This window comes from Lutjanus erythropterus, chromosome 6 (genome assembly GCF_056507025.1).
Source record: "Lutjanus erythropterus isolate fLutEry1 chromosome 6, fLutEry1.hap2, whole genome shotgun sequence".
Taxonomy (NCBI): domain Eukaryota; kingdom Metazoa; phylum Chordata; class Actinopteri; order Lutjaniformes; family Lutjanidae; genus Lutjanus; species Lutjanus erythropterus.
In genome coordinates, this window is record NC_139322.1 from 10,531,068 (window position 1) to 10,544,753 (window position 13,686).

General features: G+C 40.8%; 1 protein-coding gene across 10 annotated transcripts in view; it reads left to right on the plus strand.

Moving 5' to 3' along the window:
* LOC146324901 (rap1 GTPase-activating protein 1-like) overlaps positions 1-13,686 on the plus strand; it is a 65,817-nt gene that overhangs the window by 18,048 nt on the left and 34,083 nt on the right. The window contains exon 1 of one of the 10 annotated variants that reach the window (XM_084720535.1): positions 11,700-12,012. The exons of 8 other annotated variants lie outside the window; for them this stretch is intronic. The gene's annotated coding sequence lies outside the window, so the exon portion shown is untranslated. Of the gene's footprint in view, positions 1-11,699; positions 12,013-13,686 lie in introns of those variants that run through there. One more of the 10 variants, XM_084720538.1, reaches the window with a different exon arrangement.

The window sequence follows — 13,686 nt, forward strand, 5'->3', positions numbered from 1 at the left end:
CCGCAATCAAATGGTACAAAAGAATTCCATTTACCTGCCTGATGCATGCATTCAGGGTGGGAAAGTTTTAAAAATGTGAACATCTACCAGCCAGTGAGACACAAATGTTCAAATTCTCAGGCCACTCAATAGTCAGTCATTATTTTGTGTCTGAAATCTGTCAGCCAAATATTTTCGTATTTAACCAGCATTTGGCTGGTGGGTGGTGTTAATTTCCAACCCAGCATGCATTTCTCATGCATAGTTATAAATGTCAAGTGTTTAATGGCACCATGCGCAATGAAGGCAAAAAATGCTGATCTCAGAACTGCTGTTTTCCTATAGTGTATTCATGTCACTGGTGAGCTTTCCCACTATAATATATATATCCAGCCAAGCTGGCCCGCTGTAACTGTAGTTTAAAAAAACATCTTAACAACGCTTTTAAAAAAATCCCTAATGCTTAGGCATGTTGGGCCACCAGCCTTGCAGTGCACTTAGAGAAACCCTCAGCGATGATGCTCAGTATCTTCAACATTACACCTGTAGAGCTTCCCTCCTATGTTGAACAAAACAAATGCTTAGACGGTTGGTTCATTGATAAGTTTTGAGTTGCCAAGTCTATCAAACGTCCCCTACACTGATCTCAACAACAGCAGCTGACATAGACGGTGACAGTGACTCCATAGACGAGTTGTAAAGTAGTGCTGTCGTGAAGTACATGATGGCCGTCATGTTAGCTCGTTGTCAAGACTAGCTTTGTTTAACCAAGTTAACACTCACTAACACTTTCATGGTAATTTATTAAACAATAGAATACTCACTTGTGTGTCTAATGCTGGGGCTTTGTACAGTTTCCCCTCCAGTGGATTTTATTCTGTAAGGTTACATCCATATCTAGTTGCCATGACAGCTCATGTCAGGCTGTGATTAGCCAATAGCATTCTCTAAATCTAACTCTTGCTACTCCATGCTATGACTCTGTTGTTGCTGCTGTGGGGAGCACACACTTTCAGTTTATAATTGTATCATCCATCATCCGACTAAATACTGAAGACATGGCTGGAGAGCAGGCCGCTGGGCAAGTAATGTAATTGGTGTATGCCTGAACACCAATACACTGCTAACACCTTCTACAGCGGTAAGCCTAGCTTAAACTAGTACTAATTGACTTTTGTCAATCATATAGCAATGATAAGTTCAGAACGCTGTGTGACAAATCCTTGAGCAATGGCGTCTAATCTGTATTTACTGTCAGGAATTGTTGAGTTTTGATCCTTACTCTCATTGTTGATTAAATGTTAAATGACCATCTTCCATCTGGTCATCGTGGGTCATATGCAATAAACAGATGATCTTGTAGCCCCGTCTCCGCTCTCTCCAGGGGAGGCCTGTAATTGGTTGTAATCCTGTCTTGCTAAGCTCCCCTGATGGGAGGAAATGGGAGAGGAGGGTTAGTGTGGATAATGGCTATAGTGAGATGTTGTATAAGAGCCTCTCTCTTTCTGTCTCTCTTCCATCATATGAACATACATCCAGACGCCTCAGTGTCCCTGGAGCATGATGGATTATTGTGGCAGGTTGTCCCTCATATTACTTCCTGTCCAGTCTTTAATCCTCCAGTCTTATCCGTGCTTCAGATCACCTGACCTTCATGCAGGAAAGGTCTGCACTTTTGAACCACCCTCGGGTTCTACTTTTGCTAGCAAGAAAGAATTCATGTCAGACGTTAGAGCTACTACAAGGAGTTTTTAACTGATTATTAAAAAGTCTCTTTCTCTAACATATCACACTAAAGTCTCAAAAGTGTGTTTTTTCTCATTGTTACTTCTCTTGGATGTTTAAGCTTCACTGTGTACATTGATCCTTCCTTTACACCTTGCATTAAAATGCATTTTCGGTGATCGGATTGCAATCGGATAGTGCTTTACTACACGAAAGGTGGATGGATGTAAATCCATCAAACTAGCATCGAGGACGGATTGTGAGGTGGTCTCGGATGCATTGTGGCCACATTGAACACAAGTGTAAACGCAATTGCGTTATCAATCCACATACAACATCTATGTGGGCAGGAATATATAATAGCTGTTTGTTAGCAGCTACTAGCATGAAAGCAGAAAATGCAAAAGCAGAAAGCTGCAGCAAGAATATGGATAATCAAGACACTCGTGAATGGAGTCCAGATAAGTCCAGTGAACTGAATACAGTGCTGTGTGATCGACTTTGCGCTGGTCAAAGGGATCTCATTGATGCAAAAGTTGCTAACATTAGCATGGACTCAATTAATAGATGGCAGCCAGACAGCGAAAACGATGTTTGAGGTGGACAGATCGATTGGATCTCTATCGCATCTCAATGTGGACACTGGAGACACACTAATACCAGGTGTAAATGTCAAGTTAAAACATCTAAATACAATCTGGATATGAGATGCATTTTAATGCAATGTGTAAAGGGGGTCAGTGATGTTTGTGCAGAAGATTTTTGCATCCATCTGCTGAAGGAGGAATCTTTATCTCTGCTCACCTTAAATCAAAATTTAACAAGTCCACATATATACAGACTGACAGCTCACAGAAAAAGTGTGCATATGCTTGTCAGTCTGCACAATGACTGAAATGTCCATGGAACCAAGACCAAGTGAGGTGGAGGAAAACTTAAGAGGAAGGCTAGAACACTGACACCTGGCAGATTAAAACAAGTAAGGGAAATTTCTCCCTCTGTCAGGATAACCCTGTTTGGTATGACCATACCCAATGTTAGGGTGTGTTGTAATACTGAAGGAAGAGTCAAAGAACAGTTGGTGCAACCCAATATCACAGAGAGACTGTTAGGGATTAGCTGTATCTGTCGCTGTACAAATTAAAAATGTCATCCCAGGAACTCTTGAGCTTGGGGCAAGCCCAGAGAAGATTGCCTAGGATTTTATGATTTTTAACCAGGTATCAACTCAACTATCAACTTTTTTTTAATGGGAAGAGAATATCAGACATAAAATATTGTTGTATTGTGCAAAATTAGTATTTTCACATTTTTGAAAACATGCCAAGAGGAATCTGGAGCAGTGCAGCAGTGTTTTATGGTTGTGTTGGTTTTGGTTGCCCTGACCTCTGCCCTCTAGTGGTAAAAAGCTGAGAACACGCATAGTACAGGTGCAGTCTGCAATTGTCCTATCATTAATAAATGGAATAATAATGACAATAATAATAATAATAAATTGGTCCTCACGTTGGATAACCTGTCAGTTTTAGAATCTTAAGAGACTTTTCCTCATGTGGCAGTTTTGACGGGCTGAAAGTGAGTTGTTATTTTCTTTTTTTTTTTTAGAGGGATCAAATATCTTTTGTTTTGCTCAGTGAGTAATGGCCTTCCAGAAATCAGTTATTTTAATGCAGCTGAATGACCTTGCTATTTATTTCTAAATTGTGTGATGCAACTCGTCATTCTATTTTTATGATGCTTTCTAAATTCTAGGCCCATTTCATCTTCTGTGTCCTGCCCATAAACACCTAAGAGGTGTCACTGTAAACACTCCTCTGTTTGTGTTTGCTGATTTCCCGTGAGATGTCACTCTGCATCATCCTGCGTGCGTCGACTCTGCACATGCGCCCACCACTGCTGCACCGTGAAGCCGAGCCGGGTGTCAGTTTGCTTGTGCACGCTCATCTGTGTGTCAAGCTGAGTTGTCTGGAGGAGCGGACATAGTGGGAGAGCAAACTGTCAAGCCCCATCAGACTAGACTGTCTCTGTGTGAGTCTCCTGCTGTCTGACCAAATATAGCACCAAAGTGACAAGCTCGCCCCGGGTTCTACCCGTCTCAATAATCCAAATCCTAACATGTCATCCACCATCCAGCACCAACACAAGATGTCTCAAAAAACATAAAGCTCAGATGACAGCACGCTGTTGAGGGTTGAGACGAATGGCAGGCAATTCTGACAGGACATTTCATTTTACTTTATCTGATTCTTGGAGCTTTTCAGTGGCAAAGTTGTTCTGCCAGCTTTTTTTTTTAAAGTTAATTTCTTTGGCTTCATAGAGTCTCTTGCAGTTGCATTATCTTCAGAAGACAGGGCCTCAGGTATTGAAGAGGCAGCCAAGGTCTTTATTCCTCGTGTTTGTGGTGAGTTTATCCCTGGTGGATCTTGTTTATTGACACCTGTCATGCTGAGGACGGTGTGAAAAGCCAGTGGATGGAAAAAGGACTTTCTTTTTCCTGCTTTCCTCCTTGTCTTCTCTCCCATGGGAAAAGAAATCCTTGTGTGATCAAAACCTTTTGCCCAATTCTGCTGAGCTCCTATCGCTATGGTTGTCTTTGTCTTGATTGATAGGAAACATGTCCACCTGATAGATCAAGCTGTATTACATTTAATGTCACTGAATACACTCATAGCTCTAATACCAAACAGAAAAGAGCACAAAATGATCCCGCAGTGACCCAGTGTGTCGTTGAAAAGGCACATCTGCATGAGTGTGATTTCCCCAGGGGTGTGTTTCCAAGGAAATCTGGACAGTGACATTGTGAGAGATAAGCGAGCTGGAAATACGGACTCATTGATGGACTGAACATGCTTTATTCAAAAACACCTGCTGTACCTGGCCTTTTAATGCATATTGAATATGGCCAGCTGTCAGGGGAGGTGTGGGCTCCATCAGGGAGTCTCCTCACGCAGCACATCCTACAGATATTTTATTATTTATTATTCCCAGAATGTAGCATTTGATCATACAGACATTTCGTATTTTTCTGTTCTTGCCATGCATACAGCAGCACAGTAAGCATGTGCTTATATCTTCAAGTAAAAACAGTTGGTGTGTTTTCGTGCACTGATAAGAGCTGTTGAATAGAATTTCCATATCAGACCGCTTGTATAAAAGGACTTTTAGAGGTACAGTTCCCTTGGGAACAAACAGCTTGTCAGACTTATCTACTTTTTGAATTTTGCCCAATATTTGCTTTTGTCTGATTGTGGCAGCTGTAACTTTCATAGCTATAGGTCAAAAGGACCCGGAAAGTTTTGCATTTTCCAGAACAGACTGTATAAAGTCCTGGAAGAGGTTTTTATTTCCTTCTCACACACAGCAGTAATGTGTTGTAAACTCTTCGACTGGGGAGGCAATGACCTATCAGTCTGGCTTATATCTACATTCAGTTAACACAGCAGCCCCTTCTTCTGGGTTAGATCCTGCAGGTCAGGTGTTAAGCAACAACAGTTTATTTTTCTTTTAAGATAATGTTGAAAATCTTTTATGTGAGGAATATCCATGCTAACCGCCATTGTTAGCACTAAAAAGTTGTTGTAGCAGGGAGTGGTCTGACTCTGGAGCTATGCACAAGAACAGTCAGGAAAAAAAAAGTCTAGATAACTATAGATAATATACACATAGTGTCAATATAAATGTCTTTGATACACACTCATGCAACTTTACAGTACCGATTTATCAGTATTACAAAATAATCAATGGATACAGCCATCATGTAATCTCAGCATTTCTTTTTAAACACATTGACACACAGAATAATATATTCAAATAAAGGAAGCTCAGAAGGTTAAAAGTAGATTTATGTAGCTGTAACTTCCGTCAAAACAGAACATTTTTGAGTGGAAATCAGTTCGTTTCATCTGGACAGATTACCTTAGACGCCCAAAGTGCAGGCACATACACACAACACAAGAAAAGTAATACAAGCACCGCTGAGAGAAATGGTTTCACTCCAGAGACAATCATCTTCCCATTTGTTTGAGTGCTTCAGGTCAGTCTGAAGGGGTGGGGAGGGGTGGCCTTGACAACACGGCAATTCCAGGGTCTATTTGTGTGGTAATTCATAGCACATGTGCTCCTCATATCTCTGGCTGTTGGAGGACTGATGGCAGCCAAGGGAGCAGGTGTTGCTCCTCCACGATGAATTTGAAAAATTCTAGGAACGAGTTTGGTTCCTGATATCTGAGCTCTTCACTGTCATCACTGTAATATATGATGACACAGTGGAAACAAGAGCACAGCTGAGTGTGTTGGTGTCTGACCTCTGAAGTAGATTTCCACACACATTATAAACAGCTTACTTGTTAAATAACTTGTGTTAAGGGGGTTGTCGACGGTGCTTAGAAATTAATTGAGGTCAAACCTCTGGCTCAGTAGGTCGATGTTGACAAGGAGTTGAGGTATTACTGTCATATTACTCAGAGACCATGACAAGCCATGTTAGATTTTAATTTATTCCAATGCAGAATATAAGAATATAACTATACTCAATCCACCTTTTTGTCTGACAGCCATGAAAATTAATACAGACAAAAAATAAAACTTTGGTGATCCTTTAATCCAGTGATCCAGTTCCACCTAGAGGTTGGTGTTTTTATTTTTGGTGAGATATATTGCATTGATTGTTGTGGAAATTTGGCACATTCAGTCTCAGTGTTCAGAGGATGAACCCAAATGACTTTGGTCACCCCCTGAACTTCACTCTTGCACCACTAGAATGTTGCCTTTCTTGGTTTTTAGTGAAAATTTTGATTGGATTGATCCATTTTGCCCAAATCTAAACCATGATCTTTTCCCCCAAACCAAATCAAAAAAGGGCTTTCTGCCTGAAAACCTTGAGGGCTAACTTCTCCCAACAGCTAACTAAATGTTAGCACGTTAACTAGCAAAACTAATATGGGGAACATAGTAAACATACCTGTCTCTGAGCCCAGTTGGGTTTGCCTGGTGATTGCTGTTGGGAGAAGTTAGCCCTCAAGGCTTTCTGCCAGAAAGCCTTTTTTGTTTCAGTTTAGGGGAAAATATCATGTTTGTGTTAAAACAGATATCTGCCAGAAATGGACTGAAGGCCATGTGCACAATGATTTAACCTTTGGGGGTAACTGACAATGTTTGAGGCTTCTGGTGTTGCCAGCTCAGATGTCCGTTATCAGCGTATCAGGGCCAAGACTGCCCTTTCTATGCACTGGTCATCGTTTACAGTCCAATTAAAAACTTGAGACAATGAGAATGAACAGTCCTGACAACATTTTGGCTAATGTCAGATGATAGCCCGATGGCTTCTGAGAGTGCATTTTGACCAATGCATTCTGCTTCTTTTGCACTCCACAAGGACATGCAACCAAAGCCTGGTCAAACATGATTGGTCAATTCACAGAGGGACTACAAATGGAAACCAGAATGCTCCCAAGAGCAAAATCTTGTCCATTGCCTGCAGATTCTACATTCATATGCAAACATCTGTTTATAGACTATTATTATACCTGCTAAACATCAAGTTAGTATTAGAATTTTAAGAATGTTAGCATATTGACATTGACATTGCGCCACTGTTCAAAGTGCAGCCTAACAGACCTGCTAGCATGACTGTAATTTTTCATTCAACAGTCAACTCTCATGTGTGTTTGGATTGTTAAAACTTCAGTGATTCCACTGTATAAAATCACTGGTAATTTTACCTTAAATATACTTAGAAAAACAAGACATTGTTTACTGTTTACTTTGTGTCGCTGTGCACAGTGGCATGGTAACTACACAAGCCTATTGGGCAAGTTAAACAGAGGAGAGAGTCTACTGTGAGAAAAAGAGGTCGTAACACCATGTAATATCACCGTGAACGTGCTTACCTTTCTTATCTATTTCAAGGGCCTCCCAATGTAGCCCAATTACCCAGTTCAAAATGTGTTATAAAAAAAAAGCTGCATGATTATCAAACCAGTCACAATCACAGTCACAGTGGGACTCAGCTGTGCTGCAGAGAAATCATGGCAGGGATGTAAAGTTTCTTCAAAACTTAGGAAACAGTCGGCACTCCTGCTTTGCCTTGCAAACAAACTGGGCCTGATTACACACAGCAGATTTGTTTCAGAGTGACTGTAGGCAGGATTTAACAATCTGAAAACAAATGGAGAACCATCAGATCTCCTCCATCCAACATTTGGATTGACTTAGGTTTTCAGTCACAGATTATAACATTGACTGTTTTCATGCAAAATATTTATATTAATTTATAAGGCAGTGCAAGTGATATACAAGGGTGATTACAAATTAAGGGGAGACAGTGTTGACACTCAGTCCTGGACTTATCTATTGCAGTTAATGCTCATTACGTGAACTTTTACCGCAAGTCGGGGAAGTATTACACAGATCTGTCTTCTGCACTTCCTACACTGCTTTATGCTGTTTACAACATTGATTATCAGAAGGTAGGTCAGCTCAATTCATGTGAATTATTCATGTTAAAATACCCTCTGCTCCCATCAGCCCTTCAAGTGGACAGACTCCAAACTCCAGGTGTTTTATGGCAGGGACGTATTTTTCACAGGAAAAACGACTCTTTTCTGATTCACTTGCGTGTACAGGCTCAAACGGCATTTTACAGTTTGATTTACAGTACAGTTGTACTATGATTTACCATGGAGCATTTGTTAAAAAATGAAAACCTGGCACTAAAATATTTTGTCTGTGTGTTGCGATACCAAGCGATGACAGTAAACTCTGCTGCAATGATGCATGTTTGTACAGTCATTAAACCGCTCATGAATTCAGTTGTGTTTTTGAGCTGACTCTTGCGGCTCAGTGCTCCCCAGTCCCCTTCCTCCCCTCTGAGGTCAACCACCACTAATTAAATCTCAACCTGTGGGAGACACTCAATGGTTATGCATAAATAACCATTCATCCATATTTCAGAACATCTTGCCTGCTGGAGACCTCTGACATGTTGCTGGTGTATAATGCGTCTGTGATTGGAGTCCTAAACCTTTAACCACACTGGCTGGTCACACGGTCTCTCATAATGTCATAAAGATTATATTCTTACCTGCTTGCTGGGCGTCTTTTGATCAGCATATCATGAATTTGAATCAGAAGGAATTTGAAGTTTAATTTGTTTAAAGATTGTTTTAGATTAATTAAATTTGATGAATAATGAACGCATAGTTGCTGACTCTTGATTTGGCTCTTCCTAATCCTTTGGGAATTACAGGATCCAGCCAGCTTTAGCTATTATTTGAGCTTGTGTCTTGTATTATTGTCTAACTCGTCTTGGTTGGGGAATAGCAGCTGAAAAGCTGAAAGTGAGGGAGGCAGTGAGAGGGTGAGAGATTGGGAAATTTCAGGGCAGCAGCAATTCTCAGAGGATCAGGGGTGGGGGCAGGAGAGGGGAGTGACCACAGGCCATTTCACCAGGCTAATGGGATGGGAATCCCTGGCAGCGGGGGCCAGTCGGAAGGGATTTAATGTGGGATTCTGCAGGTCACATTGAAGCAGGGAGGATACTATCAATTTAAAACCAACTGTCTTCCTCCACAGATGAAAATAAAGCTCCACACGGCTCAGGATTTCCCTCTTATTCTGCTATTGTCTATTATTTTGTCAGCATACAAGAGAGTCCTCAGTGAGATCCCATACATGTTTTACGTGCATGTTGCTTTGATTTGATCAGAACCAGCTGCAATGATCCGCGTTAAAACACCACTCAACACAAAATCTGCCTTCTCTTATCCGATAATGTGTTTTTATCTGTCTATAAGCACTATTGATAAAAGCCCTCACAGAATGTCATTTTTTAACCCCACACTGAGCTCTTCCAAAAAAATAAAAGAAGCACAGATGTAACATCTGCAGCCGTTGCTCAGGGGGTTTAAAAGAGAGAGATAGAGAGAGATTAGTGTCCCACTACAGCAGGGCGCCTCAACAAATTACTGCTAATCTGAACGATGTTAAAGTTTTGTCCAGTGATATAATACTTTTTTTTTTTTAAGAGGAAAGCTGTGGACAGTGAGAGGATTATTTGTTTTGTTTATCACAATACACAGCTCCTAATGGTGCACAGTATGATGACTGTGCTGTAATCCCTTGTTATCTCTTCATGTTTGACACATACAGCACACCAGTGGTGAAGAGACTGATGAAAATCTGTAATTCAATTATAAGTACTGTTTCAGCACTGAAACATTACAGAACTACGAGTAATGCTACTCACCTCTCCAAACCTGTGACTGCTGCAGCGTTTTGTTTTTGTTTTGTTGCTTTGTCCATATGTCATTGCTTTCATTGGCCCGTGCAATTGGTAAGCCTTTTTGGCTACAAAAAGCTGGCTATCCATAGTCAGTGTATTCTCCATTTTGGAGAAGCAGAGATGAGTTGCAGCATGGAATCTAAGCAACGTACTGCTGTGGGCGGGGTCAGCGGCAAAACATATTTTAGCCACTTAAGAAAGATGTGCTTAAAAAGTCAATATCAGTTTAAGTGAAAGGCTTCATCTAGAATATTTTCACTCCTTTGCCATCAGATAGTCTTTAGTGACAGGAAACTGCTATTACATAAATAAATATCACTCTCTCCAAACCAACCAAACATGGGAGTTGCTGGTTTACTGCTGCCTTAGTCTCTTATCTTCTTTATGTTATTGTGTGATTTCAGTTAATCTGAACTATTTGAATCCAAACTACACATAAGTAACACAGTAACATAAACAAACTAACCAATCAAGACAGCAATAGATCAGTAACTCCCATGTTCTACAAGGTAAAATGACTAATTTTGCCAATGGAGTTTGGTTGGTTTGGAGAGCGTGATATTTGGCTTATGTAATGGCGGTTTCCCACTGGAAAAGGCTGTCTGATGGCAAAGTCAAGCAGTGAAAATATTCTTCATATAATGTATACTTAAACTTATATTTATTATTTTTAGGTGGCTCTTTTTTAAGTGGCTTAAATGTGTTTTTTCGCTGACCTTGTACACAGCAATTCATTACTTAGCTTCCATCTGGTACTCGTCTCTACTTCTCTAAACTGAGGGCGTGCAAACTGGCATATACTGTAGGGAATACACTATGGATAAGTGCCTAATGCATAATCCAAACTATCCCTTTAATTTCAGTAACATGAGTGTAATTCGTTACTTCTACATGTGCACTATACACAACTACATACTTCAGTCTTAGGTATGTACTTGCTCAGTGAGAAGCTGTCTGAAGAAGAGTACAGATGAGTCAACACTCTTGTTGCATAGAGTGTTATTTAGCAGGGATTTAGCAGGAAAAGGCACTATTGGTGACATTAGTCACAGGTCTGCTGGGAGCTGTGGATGGTAGCTTAGTGGAGAAAACGCTCATGTTCACTGGGGATTGGAGGAGACTCATTACAGTAATTAAAAACCTTTTCCCCACATGCTTTCTCATCCTGCACAATGAGCATTAAGGAGGCTGCGATGCATGTTCACTTTTGGGAGCTTAAATGTTGGACATAATCACCTCGTTCATGTCATATCATAATGAACATGAATGTGCATGTGGGTGTTACTTTTTTTTTTTTTTTTTTTTTTTTTTTTAAGCGTGCCTTATGTGGTTGCCACAGCAACAGCCCTAGCTGGCTCGTGAGGCAGTGTGGGGATCGAAGGCAACCCCCATTACCCTAATCATCATCCCTGCTTTCCTCTCTTTTTCTTTCTGAGCGGCAGACTTCAGTCGTCCCCCATCATCCATGTAGGATGATGGGGGAGGGTATACTTCTTTGAAGGGGATAAGGGTGGAGGTGGCTGTGGGTGGGTGCATGGTTTAGAGTTTGGGGCTTCGGACAAGTGCCACATCGTGTGTGTGTGTGTGTGTGTGTGTGTGTGTGTGTGTGTGTGTGTGTGTGTGTGTGAGAGAGAGAGAGCTTGAGAGCAGACAAAGAGGGTGGAGATGGAGGAAGTGACAACTAAAGAGCACATATGTGTGTGTGAGACACTGAGTGGGAGGAGAGTAGAGTGAGGGAGGAGATCAGCGGCTCAGAGGATGCTCCCTCCTCACTGGGAGCGTGCGGCAGTCTAAAGAGCTGACAGTGAGGCCAGCAGGTGAACGGCTGATGGAAAGCAGCAAGTGAAGCTGGACACAGAGAGAAGAAAAGTAAACAGACACAAGCAGAGAGAGAAGGAGGAGAAGGAGAGGGAGTGAGAGGCTTAACTAGAGGAGAAGCACAGACAGTGAGTCATCTGCCCGAGTGCTGGTCACTGTCCGGACTTCCCAGGGAGCGCCCAGCGCACAGCTGCTGCCACTGTGTGAGAGTAAGTTTGCTGCTCCGCTCTGCTCCACGCAGGACATCAGGTCACCCAGATGACACGCTGTGACTTCTTCACGCAGCTGATTTCTGTGGTGCATCGCTAACCAGCTGGGGTGTGTTATGTAATTTGTTGTGGTATTGGGATGAAGCTGTGGCTTAGAGCTACAAACTGATCTGCAGGAGGGCTTATGTGGTAACGCTGCGCACTGAGCGGGCAGGTGTGTGTGAAGAGCAGTATTTGATGTGTGCTGCACAACGTGCTTGTGATGAAGGACCAGTCAGTGATGGACTGGTCAGGAGGACATTTCTTCTGTCACTTTGATGTGTGTTTTGCTGCTGCCAGAGTAGAACAGAGATATATTCTGTTGCCAATTTATGTTAGGGCTAGTCAATATTATATCAATATTGTGATGAGATTAGATGTTGCCTTAGATTTTGGATATCATTATATTGTGATATTAGTGTTATTTTTTCCTGCATTAAAGTAAAGTGACGTAATTTTCTGAACTTACCAGATTGTTTTAGCTGTTATTATTTTTACTTTACCCACTAAGTCATTGTTGCCACATTACTGATGATTATTTATCAAAAATCTGTGTGAATAATTTGTTAAAGCATCATTAGTCATCCCTAAAGTATTGTCACAGTATCACTATTGAGGTATTTGGTCAGAAATATTGTGATGTTTGATTGAACGGTATGTTATTTTAGAGAAAATGAGTATATTGAGATATATATATCATGAAATGCGGATTGGCCTAAGAATATCGAGATATTATTTAAAAGACATATTGCCCAGCCCTTATTTTTTGTCATTACTGTACTGCATGCTTTCCACAGTGTTACTATATATACAACAGCGGTGACGTGATACACTGGCATTGATGATAATTATGATATTTAAAGTTACAATAAGAAGTTTTTAACTGGTTAAGAAGTAGCCTCAATTTAATACTGTTGCCTTTATCTGACCTACATTAGTAAATGAGACCATCCGCAGAAAGGTTGGCCGTTCATATGAAGTTATTCTTGATGGCTGCCATCAGGTCAGATTTTTCTTGCATTCAGATGAAATGAGCCTGTGTTTACATTTTCCCAGTGAAAGTTACCGTGAATAGTACATTTGCCAGTTAAAATGAGGCTGTAGGACATTTTTCTTTAAATAATTTAATTTTATGTGGAATCACTACTACTTTTTGGCTGTGTATCGTTGTAACTGATTGAGTTTTCTTTGAATTTATACGTCATAAAAAGTTGTTATATGGCAATCCAAAGGGGACAAAAACTAATCTGGTAGTTAGCCTACTGCAACTCTGCTAAACTAGTGTTAGGCTAGTAACCTTTTTAGCAGGAATAATATCACTGTTTTTATTCTCCATGACTGGATTAAGCTGCTGTCTTAGTTGGACAACAAACTAAATAACAAAGATGTTAGTTCACCAAAAAATATATTTAGAACAATTAGGGGGCTCTAGTTAAGGATGGCTGTGGCTAGCTTTCAGGATTTGTCTCTCTTGCCTGAGCTAACTGTGTAGTTGACTGCTTGGTTTGGTTTTTAGTTTACGTAGCTGGATCTCTCTCAGAAACACCCTGGAAACACCCCTGGCTTTGAGGATTTTTCTTTCTTGCTTTAGCTGTGTAGTTGACTGTTTGGTTTGGTTTTCACCTTTGTGACATT